Consider the following 14,859-nt stretch of genomic DNA (forward strand, 5'->3'; position numbering starts at 1 on the left):
TAGAGCCAATTGTACATTACTCACTCCAAATAATAACAGAGCAAATAAATAACTCCCCTGGAGGCTGCCAAGCCCTGGAGCGACAAGCATCAAAGAGAGCTGCTGGCCTTGGAGCTTACCCACCTGCAGTGAGCTAGACCCACCCTGGAACCCTGGAGCAGCTCAGAAGTTTCCCAGGCTCCAGGGACCAGCTGAGGAATGAGATGAGTCCTGGGAGGGACCACGAAGTTTGTCCTCCCTAGGGAGACTTTCTCTCTTGACTCCATGGAAAGGGTCCTTCCGGCAAAAATGGAACACACTGCTTAGGCAGCTTGACCTTGAACTGGTGCATGCTAATTCTTCAAGATCATTTGTTCCCATCTAAACAAGCCATCCTTTGCTGAGACAGAGACTCTTCTTGTTTACTGCATGGGATGTTAGCTTGCATTTTTCTATTTCCATCATTTTAATAAAAATCCATAACTTCCCAAGCATTTTTTGCGATTCCAATTTACCCATATCAAGCTAAACAAATTGAATTTCCATCTTAATTAGCTCATTTGGTGGAAACAAATGTACATGTTAATGTGTATATATCCCTTTTAAAATATTGCATGAATCAGTTACAGTGTTGAAAGAAATGAAGGACACATAATTATAAATATAACTATTTTTAAGTTACACCAGAAAAACTGTAAAAGTTTATCAGAGTGGTAATATATGTTATATAGTCAAAGAACATAAGTTTTTCTCATAAAATTTGATTAACCTGTAGCATGAACATGATTTTCTAGAGTAGGACAAACATGTTTCTTCAGGTATATCTGTTTTCCTAATATAGTGAAAAACTCTTTCCTATGATTTAAATGAATCAGCTTACAAGTTTGACCTACATGGAGCCTACTTGGTGTCTCACATATTCTCAGACACTGTTCAATAATTAAATATCTAGGGCAAACTGGGAAAGAAAAGAGGAAGGGAAGACAGCATTTATGGTATCCTTCCAAGATTTAAACACGCATTTTGATTTGAAATTAGTGAATTACCTACCCTCTTTCCTACAGAACCATCAGGCTTCCTCATACAAAGTGCTTCTAAAGAAATACAGTGCCCATAGAAAGCAGAGTTTGAGCTGTTTGTTTTATGGTAGGGTTTCTTTTCTTTTCTTTTCTTTTTTCTTTTAGACAGAATGTGAATATTTAAATCAGGTTCCCCAGAGTTTTAGGGTGTTTTTTTATTTTTAAGCCAAAAATTCTAATAATGGTGTATAGGGTACACTTGGTCAGCTGTCCACTATGCTCACATACAGACACTGTGTGTTAAACTATATGTTAAAAGAGAATTTTTGCAATCAGAAGCAAAGCACTGTGACTAGGACATAGCAATGTCCAAATTCTCAGCACCTGAGGTAGGCTATTATGAAAACATTGTTCTAAATCTTTGGATAATTTCCATTTGTTTTATCCTAAAATATTTTCTCAGTTTCCTGGGATTATTACAAAATTATATTCACTGTTGATTTAAATCTGGGCTGCCTTTTGTCTGGGCATCCTGAAGTCTCTTAGGATGTCACATAGAAGGATGATTTCTGCCCTTCCTCTGTTATGACACAGAAGAGAACAGGAGAATGTATGATAGGTGTCCAAGTCCAGATGAGAATAGGACCAAGAAAGTCTGCTCTTCTCTATACTTTCAATAGTAAGGGCAAAGTCCACCAAACACATGTAGTAAGTTTTGAAGGACAATCTGGGAGACAACACTTGGACTTTTTTCTTTCTCTACAGAGGAAGACTCCAACAGAAGCAGCGGGCAGGAGAACCCCTGTGCATGGGGTCAGGCTACTTGGAACATACAGTAGCTTCAGCTGAGTCAATAGCAGACCATGCAATAGCTTTTGAGGAGCAATCAAACACTGGGAATATTTGGACATGAAGAGACAGGCACAAGCACATTTTGCATCTAGCAAGAAGGTTTTCACCAAGGATCCTCATGATTTTTATTAAGCTATTGATATCATGTGTAGAAAGTTACAACAGAAGAACAGTTTGTCTCACATGAGATGAGATGTCTTGTTACTCAAAGTGAGTTCCCCAGGCCAAAGAAACTGCCTTCACCCAGAAGTCGCTGGACATGTACGGTCCCTAAGGAGATTTAGGGCATCTGAACCTTCATTCTGGAGAAATCCTTGGGCAACTGGCCTGAACATGGAAGTCAGAGTGCATGCACTGTGCCAAGAACTCTAAAGACCTAAATGTGATGAAAATAACCAATTGAAAATGTAGTGCATATCCTTCCAGACTCGTAAGAAGGAGCTAGAACCCCACCATTTAATAAAAGATGCCATGCTGTTTCAGTTGAGTCTTTTGGGGATTTGTCTTCTCACTTTTTTGAAAAACTGTGACTCAGATTTCCTTTTCCTGTTTCTGTCACAGTCCTCTCCTCCTCCTCGCTTCACCGGGTCAAACTTACCTTCTGGCATCTTTAGCATTCTCTAGGTATCCTACAAAAGTGACAGTGAGGGCGTCCAAGCGGGACATGGAAAAGACAGGGTTTGCTTATGTGGGCTTTGGTAATATGAGCTTGTGTTTAGTAGGAGGGTTCACAGCTTGTGAGTGTTACACTCACTGAGAAAGCAGAGTGTGTCATCAGCATTCCCACCCCTGAGCTTAAAAAAAAAAAATCCCCAAATCTCAAAAAACCTGGTAACACATCCATCAGCATACACTGGGCAACGTACAGGACAGTGGTGAACTACCGGCCTCTGAATCCACTCCTTTATTCCCTCACTGTACTGAATCCTTCCACAGCAGGGCCCCGGAAAGGACCTGGATTGGGTTATGCCTATGGTTAATGCCAACCATTGGAGGTTCTACTTGCAACTGGGAGTCCCCTGTAGGGAAAATGTTCTCCAAAACTTGATGGGGAAAGCCAGTATCTTTGTAGATCTCTGTTGCCAAATCTCCCATGCATTGAGCATGCTGAATTTTTGAACAGCATTTAGTGAGAAAAGGCAATGATCTAGGAAAATAAAAGGGAGTATTCTTTGAAGAAGCAGGAAGTGTCCTGTAGGGAGTGTTGGAGAACAGAATATGAAAGATGAGAAGAGGGAAGGAGTCAACAGAAGGGGGGCCTTCATCTGACGCTGTCCACTTCCAGACTCCTTATCATAGACCCTGGTTGTGTGAATCTACTTCTTAAGACAGAAACTCTGGAGGTGTGCCCCAGGCATCAGGATGCTCGCACATCAAGTTAATCCAATGAAAACTGAAAACAAGGACTGTTCTGGGTTATTTGACTTCATACACACACACACACACACACACACACACACACACACACACATACATCATATAATGTCACATATATAGGATATATAGGTTATATATTCACAAATATGATACATATTGAATATATATATATACATATATTGGACTTTGGGTTTGAGAGGCTAATGGTAAATAAATTCAATTAATTAAACAAAAAGAGAGATGGTCACATGTGATACAGAAAAAAAATCTAAACTAGGGAGTTGGAGATATTTGTTCTATTGCAGGTACATTCTTGAAAGGAGCCACATTGCTTTCTCTAAGAATACCCTATTCAGCCTACACGAATAAATTGTTACAGAAATATAGTGAGAAAGTAAATTTTTGAAACTCTGAGAGGCAAAGGCCTCATAGTTAGACTAGAGTTGTGATGAAAATAATACATTGAGTTTGTTACAGAAAAGCAGGAATTCTCTCTCTGTGCTAGAAGTAGTCAAGAGTCAGAAACCATGGCAATGTAAAGGAAGAAGGAGGGTGGAGTATGATGAGGACTGGACCAGCAGGTCTACAGAACCCCTGAAATAAAAGCAGTAAATGAGATTTGGGGACGGTTCCTCTGGAAGCCTAAGGGCATCAGGAGCAACACATGATGTTTGTTGTGAGACGGGGGAATGGGTAAATGGACGTTGTGGGATTGGATCAGCATTGGGACATTCAGAAGCAGGAACGGAAGGAAGAGCAAAGGAGAGAAGAGAGAAAATTCGAAAGTAAATGTCCATATTTGGAAACTGAGGGGGAGAGATCAAAGAAAAGCCAAGTATCCAAAGAGGTTGGGGGAGAAGTTGGATACGGACACATCATGGGGATTGCAAGGGAGGATGAGCAGAAGAGGGCAGAGCTAGCAGGTAAAGCTGGTATGTGCTTAGCAAAGGAAGAAAGGCCAGTTGCCACTGGATGAAATCACCTATGGCTCTGAAAGCATTGTTTTCTTCAGAGTCAGGTGGGAGGACAATGGACTGTGGTTGCTTAGAATCTGTTTTACATGAATTTCTAATAAAGCGTCTCCCAGTTAACACTGCTTAGCAAACGGGTGTGTGAACAGAAGGCTAGAGCATGCGAATTTGTGATTTGATGTTTACTACCAGAAAGTCTCAAAACTAGACCCTGATGGTCAGTGACCAGGACTCATGTCGTTCAAAATTAATACAAAGTAGTCAATTTTTGTTGTTATTGCTGTATTTGTGGAGCTTAAGAGTCTAAGAATTCTACTCTTAGAAAACCATATTTTCTTTTTCTATTTGAGATGGAACTTTATTTAAGGTCACTATAATAAAATGACTTTAAACACAAAGAACACTAAGAAAAATTAAATTTTATTACTCAAAATGTCTCAGGCATGAACTATTGACTAGGTTACATTATTCCTACCTATCCTTAATCCTTGGGGAATTATAGTGAGTGTGCGCTGCACAATCAAATCCATAAGTACTACCATAGTCTCAATCTCCCATGATCAAATCCACAAGTACTACCATTGTCTCAGTCTCCTCGAATAGTGTTTGTTCACAGCTACCCTTTTAACCAAAAGTACTTACATTGTCATAAAAGGCGTGTTATAGTTATTGGTCTAGAAAGATCGTAACAACAGCATGCAGACTACTATCTATAAGTCTGGCTTGTAGCACCTAGAAAAAAAAAAAGGCCCAGTAAATGGTAACTTGGACAGGCCATAAACACCAAGAATGGAAAGACTTGCCAATGAAAAGCCAAGGCCCAAATTCTCCTTTATTTTCCCTGGATGGAAAAAGCAGGCGCAGCTCCCAAAGAAAAGGCCCATATCGACGTGTTCCTTCACCCTCACTCCCAGGAAGAAAGTGTGGCCTGTGCCAGAGGACACAAAAGCTCTTCCATTTGTTCCTTAGACAGACCTCAGAGGAGAAAACATTCCTCATCCAGCTCAGCTTTACCTACAAGGCCTGGGTCAGAAGCAGCACAGGGCTCTGCCATGTTGGATGATCCAGTGTAAACCAGGCTTCAAGGTAAGTCAGGGGAACTCGGGCGTGGAGCACACTCGTGGGCCCACTGTTCTGAGTAGTCTCAACTGGGCCTTATCATCAGTATAAGGGTCAAGGATAAGTCCCTTGTTACCACGCTGCCGTATTAAGAACATAAGCGTTTGTAAACTGCCATTTATAACCATAATTCTGGCTTCAATGACTATTAACATCACCACCATTTCATACAAATCAGGCAAAAAAAATCAGTGTGTTCCAGGGAACACACTGAGGAATTATAAAGTCCCCCACACCACAAATGCTGAGCGGGGAATGCCACTAAAATGAGGAATCAAGAGCATTTCCAAGAAAAAAAATAGAAACTTTAAACCTAAAATATTTCATCTCTAAGAGATTAACTTTGCAAATTATTCAGGGGTCTTGTGTTATTTTCAGTGACCAGGTTTTGTGAAAATGCAAACCAGATCATTGCATTGAAAAAAAAAAAACTTTTAAGGAAAAAAAAATCAGATATTGTTACATATTGCTGTTTGTAAAGACCAAACAAGAAACATGAAAACTGGCAGGCAGTGGTAGTGCATGCCATTAATCCTAGCCCTCTGAGGCAGAGGCAGGCAGATAAATCTCTGTAAGTTTGAGGCCAGCCTGGTCTACAGAGCAAGTTCCAGGATAGTGAAGGCTATACAGAGAAACCTTGTCTCAAAAAAAAAAAGAAAGAGGAGAAGGAGAAAAAGAGAAACATGAAAATGAAAACTTTCACTAAATGAGTTTGTTTTTTGGTTCCCGGTGTTACAGAAAGTGGTCCAGGAAGACAGACAGTTTTATATTATATAGTATACACAACACAATATAATATGCAGTCAAATATATTCTATTCTCATCCCTATGGGATATCACCTAGGAGTCAGAGGGCTAAAACATCATGTAAACAGTAGGTCTGTCTCTCTCACAACTCTGCCTTTGAGGGCATAAAGTGTTTGAGCCACAAACAGCTAGAATCCAGAACCTAGAGGGGCTACAGTTTGTATACGGGAGGGGTAGGGGCAAGAAAGGCGTGTGTGTGTGTGTGTGTGTGGTGTGTGTGTGTGTGTGTGTGTGTGTGTGTGTGTATGTGTGTGTGTATACAGGCAGTTCACCAACTGAGAAAGCTGTCTTGACCTGGGTGTGTGAGCAGCTGGAGAAAGATTGTCTTCTTCTAAAGACTTCAATTCTAGTCAGAAAATTTAAATTTTAAAGTTTCTTATAGTTCAAAAGAATGGTGTTGTGGTTTTAAAATAAAACAATTTGAAAATCTCATCCTTTAATTTCCATGGCAAACAACCACTGTTGCCAGTCTGAAATAACTCAGGTCTCAAAGAGGAGCAAGGGACAATACTCACCCTAACTTCCCTCGAGTTTAACTGGACTGTAAGTGTTTCTAATGACTTGGCCTGGAAGGCACATAATTTACTTTAAAGGGGACGTAATGAATCCGGAAAGCACCAGCCTTCTGTTCTGTGTTGGCCGACTTCTCTTCTGTTTCATTCTCATTACCTTTTAATATTCCCACAAAACAATTCATTCCCAGACGATGAAAGGGCTAAAGCAGGCTCCGCTGTTTCATCAGTTCCACATTTGCCTGGGATCATGAAATTGCTCCATTATGTTGTTAGTTCAAAAGCTTTTCTTTGGTAGTTCCTGAAGTGCCTCCCAGGCCCTTTCCTCCAACGCGTGTGCGTGCTTGTACACACACACACACACACACACACACACACACACACACACACACACACACTTTCTTAAACTACTGGAGAAAAAAAACTTCTGGCAGTCTCAGGAGAAAAGATGCTGAACAAAGCGAGAACTTTCTTACTTCCTTCTCCCCCAAAGTGTGCATCGCCTGCTTTCAGGAACCACCCACTCTGTTTCCATGGCCTCACTCTGCCCAGACACCTCTAAAGTCCCTGTAAAAGGGGAGACAGGAATGAGTTAGCTCTCTATGTAAACCAAAAGTGTGCCCTTAAATTTACGTGCCACATCATAGTCCATAGAAGTGTGTGCGCGCACACGCGTGTGTAAGAGGAGAGGAAAGGCCGTGTTTTGTGCACAAAGGAAGTGAATACATTCTTCTCAAAGCATATTATGATAACTTAATTGAAATATCACCTCAGAAATTCTGGGTATTTGCCAAACTAGTCTTTACCATATCCCTGGTTTATTTGGATGAAATTGAAAATGTAAGTGCTTATGTGCCAGTCCGTTAGAATAGTTGGCTCCCCAAGAAAAGGTAAAATTCAAAGCATGTCTTTGAAACTTTGGCAGGAACTGTGCCTAGAACCATTCCTGAGCTGGCAGGCAGGATAGGGAGTATATCCTGGAAAGAAGCTTTTCTACAGGCAGGCAGGAGGGGCAGGCCGCTACCATGTAGCATGTACCACACCTAGAGCTGTAGCAGCGGGCAGTTGGCAAGCTCTGGGGCCACCTGAGAAGTGGAGGTAGGAAAATGAGACCTGACTGCTGCTGCTGCAGTCTCTCTCTCTCTCTCATCTCTCTCTCTCTCTCTCTCTCTCTCTCTCTCTCTCTCTCTCTCTCTCTCTCTCTCTCTCTCTCTCTCTCTCTCTCTCTCTCTCTCTCTCTCTCTCTCTCTCTCTCTCTCTCTCTTTCTGTCTCTCTCTTGCCTGCTGGGCCAGACACACCCACCAGAGCTCCAGGTTTTACAAAGAGCACAAATGTGTCCTCTCCCGCGCTTTGCATGCTCCAGCAGGTAGCAGGAATGCCGTCCCCATGCACTCTCCACAAAACAAAAGCTGCCTCCCTTCTTCTCATCCGAGCACACCCTAACTGATCCGAACTCGTCCCCCCAATTTTCCCTGGGTTGGTTTGCCTTTGGGAGCAAGTCCGTTTTGAAAATCAGCCCTACTAGCCGACTCCAGGCAGCTTCTCTCCTGCTCCAACCCCCATAGACTGCGGACTGCCAGGAAAGTGGCCTAGGGGTAGGCACACTTCACCAGAGACCCTTTGGAGAAGTCCACGGGGTGCTTTGCACTTACTTTGGCTTGCAGAGGTCCTCGCTGAGTAGCAGGCTGCCTTTGTTGCACCGTGCGGGCGAGGTTTCTGCAGCGGACTCCAGGTACTGCTGGATGCTGCTTCTGCCTGGGCGGCTGCGCTCTCCCCCCTTCTGGATGGATGACTCGGTGCTTTCTTTCTTCCCCTCTCTCTACTTTGGATTTTCTTATGCTCTGGGGCTTCCTTGGCGGGATTTTTGGACGGGAAGGCGGGGAACCTGATCTCAATTACACCCTGCCAGGGAGGGAAATGGAGAATGGGAGGGTTGAGAGGAGCAGGCAGGGAGAAGAAGCAGGCTGTGCGAGGGAGGGGGAGTGCTTTGCCCCCGAAATCTGATTGGGAAGCTTATGAAAAGCAGGCTACTCTGGGGGCAGTCTTTCCCCAAACGGATTTGCACGGAAAGACGAGGGGATATAAAACTGTTTGTTCTTAGCATCCACCCAGCACAGTATTTCTTTCACAAACTCCCAAGCACCATCATTTTTTCCTCGCATGAGTCCATACCTCGGCTTATCAAGTCGGATATCTTCATTGGAAAACTGATGGCATTTTAGACTACAGTTTGGGGCCGACGCTTTTTTTTTTTTTTCCCTTTTTAATGTGATATTCGGAGGGTAGGGGGAGCTGTGTGCAAATGCAGCTGCCCCTTGCTCTCCATCCCCAGAGGCCTTTCCTGCAGGGAGTCCAGCTAACTTCAGATGCTGGTGGCAGCCCACCTGCAGTCACAAACCTGCAAAGCACTTTTACTGGGTTGTCACTGGGAGTGACAGATCTCTGAAAATTCCCAATTAAATGTCATTTTCCTTTAGGAGATTTTTCCTTTTTTGGCTTCTTTGGTGCCTCTAGAGACCTATTCTGTGACACGCTTTTGGCAAGAACATGGGGGGAATAACCAGTGTGGCTCAGACTCTGGGGTTGTAATACTCTGAGGGTAGGCATCCCAGCTTTCTGAGATCTCTGTCTCCTTTAACCAAGAAGAGGATAAAGCAACAGACCAGTGTTGAGTCTCATATAGAAGCTTAATGTAAAACGATGAAGGAGTAGAACTCTAATGTACCCAAACATGTTCAAATTGTAAAACGGACTCTTTCCTCACCATTCTGACGTCACACCTCTTCAACCCAACTCAATTAGTAAGTCTTATGGATTCCCATGACCTTTGAACCCTCATGTCTTAGGACCACTCCTGTCCTAAAATTAGAGCCATTCGTTTATGGCAAGTTGTTTTAAGGACTGGGGCTCTTCTGTTGACTGTCACTGTCTCAATGCCCGAGAGTCACCTGGGGACAGAAGAGGTGACCCTGCAGGAGCAAAGCTTTTAGTGCATGGACCTTGGTTTTTTTTCAGAGGAGGAAGCAACAGAAGTTCATTTGCACACCTAAGCCTATCTCCCTAGCAGACTATTCTCCAACTACCTTTGCAAACTACCCACGTCTCCCTCAAGTCAAACTCCAGGTGACTCAGTTTCCTTTTCTAACCTTCCTTTTCACCATGGAGCAGTCAATCTGCTTTCACCGGGCTTCACCTGTATCTATCACGAACTACTCATAAGGTTTGTTCTTGCCAGCCCCTTTACCGTAAGAAACACCTCAACACTTCCTGCTGTTCTAGAGTGATGGAGTTCTAAGAATATTCCGGAAAGATAGACCCTCTCCTTATTGCCTCTCAATTTTATTTTTATATTTAGCATATGCTGCTGTCTGTTCAGTGGACCATGCTGGATTAATTACAGTGCTTGTTGATGGCGTTGGTCAAGCAACCATGAGATTCCCATGATGTCAACTCTATTTCATTTACCACTTCAAAATATAACCTTGTATTAGAGAGGTCCATGAGAAAATTAGTTACATCTGTGGTTCTCAAACCGGAGCAATTTTATCCTCTAGGAGACACTTGGTGATGTCTGGAGACATTTTCAGTTATCACAACTTGGGGGAAGATATGACATATTCCATCTGTCCTCTACTGAGTAGAGGTCAGGAATGCTACTTAAACATCCTACGGGCCTGTCTCCATGGCCTAGTGAAAAGAGTGCTCTCTGTGCAAATACAGGTCTGGAGTTTGAATCCCTAGTGCCCACATAAAAGTCGGTGGCCCATTTGTAGCCTATAATCCCAGCACTTGGGAAGCAGAAACAGGGGATTCTTGGAACAAAGTGATTAGCTAGACTAGCCAAATCAGTAAGCTCTGGGTTCAGCAAGACACCCTGTCTTAGTAAATAAAATGGGGAGTTGAGTGAAGCCTCCACAAGCATACACACACATAGGCATGCATACTGGCGTATGTGTGGGTTTACACACACATAAGCATGTGTTAACATATGAACAACACACACACACACACACACACACACACACACACACACACACACAAATTAGTTGACCCAAAATGAAAATAGGGTCAAAACTGAGAAATGCTAATGACATTATTTACCGTGATATTTTGAAAATGTAAAAGAGTAAAGACTATGCCTTTTTCTAGAAGTGGAAATCTATAAAAATGCAATAAGTTATATTTTAATTCAACAATATTTTTACTAAAACTGAAGTAAAACACTATTAATGCATCTGAGATGCCCGACCTCAAATCCACACGTCATAGGCAGATTGACCCCAGATTTCTAGTCATTTTACTCAGTTTACTATCATTGGTGAGCCTTTAAGTATTTGACTGGATAGGATCCTAAACAAAAATGTTAAAACTTTGGCATCCAGAAAGCTTATATATTTGTTCTTAATTAACACATTAAAATGGGGGGGGGGGAGTGTTGCTAGAGTTTTCCTGCCTGGCCCACAGTCAGGACAAATCTCTCTCACCCTCCAGTCCCAAGCCGCTCAAACCCGATCAAGTAAACACAGAGACTTATATTGGTTACAAACTGTATGGCCGTGGCAGGCTTCTTGCTAACTGTTCTTACAGCTTAAATTAATCCATTTCCATTAATCTATACCTTGCCACATGGCTCGTGGCTTACCGGCATCTACACATGCGGCTTGTCATCATGGCGGCTGGCAGTGTCTCTCCGACTCAGCCTTCCACTTCCCAGCTCTATTCTCCTCCTTGTCCCGCCTACAGGGGAGAATGATTAGATTAGTGACATGAAAAAATATGCTGATTTGGGAAGAAAACTTCAGAGATTACAATTGGAGCAATGATGACCTAAAGGACAATGAAGGAAACTGTCATGTGAACACTGAAGAGAAGGACCTGAAGCAAATGCAGAAAGGGCACCCTCCGAGCTGGCTGGAGTTTAAAGAGTAAAATAGGGGCTCAGTGGTGGGAACTCCCAGCAAGGGGCTTGGGTATTCGGATCAGCTCATGGCAGCCTGTGTCCACCACAAGCAACCACAGTTTACTCCAAACTACACATGGACCACCGAGAATGACAAATCGTGACTGGTTTCACAAGGTCCCTCAGCTGAGGTGCAGCCACCACAGGAAAGCAGGAGTAGACACAGAGTCCCCAGTAAGAGGTTCTGCAATTACTCACTGACTGAATATCTGCTCCTCCACCTCCCGCCCTCATTGCTAGGAGAATAACTAACTCCAAATGCTTCTGCTCTCCAAAGCTCCCGTTAGCAATTGCTATCAGGGGTTTCTCTGCCCCTGTTCAGCCTCTCCAGGTGAAATTAACGACCCCTGGCATGCATGTTACAAGGCTAATATATAATTGATGCAAGACGATTTGAAATCAGGGAAACTATAACATGGCCTACAGCCATTTTGAAAATGAGGCCACTGATTCCTCGGTGACAAATCCAAAGCAAGGGATCACCAGCAGGATCTTTGATAATGTGAAGGAAGCAGATGAAAAATTGGGCAACCCATCTCCTACTGTCTACTTGGCAGGGTGTCTGGATTCTTGGTCATCACTCTCCAGTTCTCCCATCTCCCAGGAATGCAAAGAACAATTCATCAAGCTATCACAGCTGGGAGGCAATCCCAGTAACACAGCTAGAAAATTATATTCAAGACAGTATGGTTAGTTCCTTCCCAAATTCTGCCTCTTCTTTTCGTTGGCATTGTCCATGTGGCTAGGTAACCAGGTAAGCAGATTTTATGGATCAGAGTTTTGCCCTGTGACAGAATATCTTGGACTAACTACTTGAGAGAGAGAGAGAGAGAGAGAGAGAGAGAGAGAGAGAGAGAGAGAGAGCAGAGGAGGAAGATAAGAAGAAAAGAGAGAGAAAAAGAAAAAGAAAGATTAGATTTAGTCTCTATTTCATATAGTTAAAGCATACAAGTCTCTGCTGAATCTGAGTAGCTTGAGTTCATGCCCCTCCATTCTTGACAAAAACTGTGAACACAAGGTTCCAGATTGTCAAAGCAACATAGAAGGACAGGATGTTGTCAGGGACAACACTCAGACATATAGAAAAAAAATCAGGCCCAAAATACCCAGTGTGTGCATGAGCGTGTGTGTGTGTGTGTGTGTGTGTGTGTGTGTGTGTGTGTGTGTGTGTGTGTGTATGTGTGTGTGTGAGTGTATGTGTGTATACATGTGCGTGCATGCACACGCACACATGTGCGTGTATGTGTGAGTGGTATACGACCTTGTCAGTGGGGTATGTACATAGGAATGTGATGTGCTTTTCCGTAAGGGTCCGAGGTCACTGCTGGTGTCTGTTCTTGCCTGTGTTCTACCTTTACTTTTAGAAACAAGGTCTCCCATCAGACCTGAAGTTCGTCAGTTCAGCTAGGCTCTCTGGTCAGTGAGCACCACAGATTCAACTTTCTTCATCTTCTCATCCGGTGTGGGCTTTAGGAATGTGCTACCACTCTCAGCTTCCACGTGGGTTCTGAGGGGTTCGAGCTAACATCCTTGTGCTTTTGAGGAAGGCACTTTACCAAACGGGTCCCCTCTCCAGGCCCCAGAGCCCACATTGTAAGACAACAAAATCCACAGAGCAACATCCCCCATGAACATGGACATGACGGTCAAAATAAATATCAACAGATCAATGTCAACAATTTATAAAGCATATAAAAATATTTATCAAAATTTGATTTTATGTAAATTCAAATACAATTTGCCATATTAAAAGATCAACAAGAAAATGAATAGATAATTACACATTGGACAAATATGACAAAATTCAACACTCATTCAATGTGAAAGTCTCAATAACTTTATAATATAAACTAATATGCTTATATTGCTAAGCTATAGAAACCTCCCAACAAATGCAATGTTTATTAATAGTGAAAGTGGGTGTTTTCATCTAAAATTGAGGGGAAAAAACCACTTTTAACTATTTTCATATAATGTTGTACTTGTAACTCTACCAACGAAGCCTTATAAAGAAGAAAAAGGATCAAAGGAAGTAGACTTGCTTTGATCTCAGACTAGGGGTGTGAATGAAGCCTATCAGGAGTACACAGAGAATCTAACCCCACAGACTAAGTGAGCTGGAGCACTGACCTTTCTCACCAGCAAGGCAGAGCACTTGACAGTGGCAACTGAAGTGAGGGAGGAGAAGTCCATCTGGCCTATGGCTCTGGGGACTTTAGTCCACCATGGCAGGGAAGGCATGGCAGAGCAGTTCAGTCTGTGTCACCAGGAATGTGAGACAACTATCACCACATTTCATGGTAGGCAGAAGCAGAAAATGTTCAGGGTGTAGAATTTTCTACTGATGTGGTGTCTTCCAAGACATGGAACACCTCTCTAGGAGTTATTGGTCAGCAAGGCCCCAGAGGTCTCTAAAACAATCAAAACTATTGCCTTTACCTTTGGTTACCCACCATGGCTACACAGTAAAACACCGTTGCTGAAGATGTCCCATACTCTGGCTACAGGACTTAGAGAAATCAGCCTTAAAACAACCAGGAAACTTCCTCCCCACTGACTAGCTTTCATAGTGCCCAGAAGTGCTATGCAAGTTACTGGAGGAGAAAATACATCAAGGATCTTACATAGTTCGGGATCATACATATGTCATATCAGCCTATCAGGCAAGTTATGCCCACAGGCACAATAACAATAGAACTATTATAGGATCGCTAACTGTCTTCTGATTGGTTTTGTGGCCTGATACACAGTAGGGAATTTCATGCCTGGTAATTAAACCTAGTCAAAAACCCATGGCTTCAGAGGTCATAGACTGTAAGGTAGAACCTGCTGCTGTTGTTTTAATAGATGATACTGTCAAAATCCCGTCTAAACATTTGGATACCCACAGACCTGGGCTGCTCTGAGCAGACCTTGGCCAGAGAAGCATCTTTTGGCAGTGGGCAGCAATCAACAAAGAGACATAGTTAAAGTGCTGAGAACACTGGACTGGGTAAGCAGCCCTAAACAAGACATCTGTATCAAATACCCAACCAAAGTGCAAGTAACATCGTGGAAGAGGAGGAAAATAGGTAGGAGTGCTGTGGAATGCTGTCTTCTGGACACGGCGTGGCCATTGCTCCCAAACTCACGGAAGCTATGATTATCTGCACAGGACCAAACCAGGCAAAATTCTGACACAGGTTGGGTGGATAATCTCTGAGAAACTAGTAGCAATTGGTAGTTCCTGGGAAAGAAAGCATCAATCTTCTTTAAAGGATGT

At 42.9% G+C, this 14,859-nt stretch overlaps 1 protein-coding gene across 1 annotated transcript in view; it reads right to left on the minus strand.

Annotated features, from left to right (window-relative positions):
* Positions 1 to 8,614, minus strand: part of Ptn (pleiotrophin) — a 90,548-nt gene extending 81,934 nt beyond the window's left edge. The window contains exon 1 of the mRNA XM_052719665.1: positions 8,290 to 8,614. The gene's annotated coding sequence lies outside the window, so the exon portion shown is untranslated. The remainder of the gene's footprint in view (positions 1 to 8,289) is intronic.
* Positions 8,615 to 14,859: the final 6,245 nt, after the last annotated feature.

This window comes from Peromyscus californicus, unplaced genomic scaffold (genome assembly GCF_007827085.1).
Source record: "Peromyscus californicus insignis strain IS unplaced genomic scaffold, ASM782708v3 Scaffold_6__1_contigs__length_162567912, whole genome shotgun sequence".
Taxonomy (NCBI): domain Eukaryota; kingdom Metazoa; phylum Chordata; class Mammalia; order Rodentia; family Cricetidae; genus Peromyscus; species Peromyscus californicus.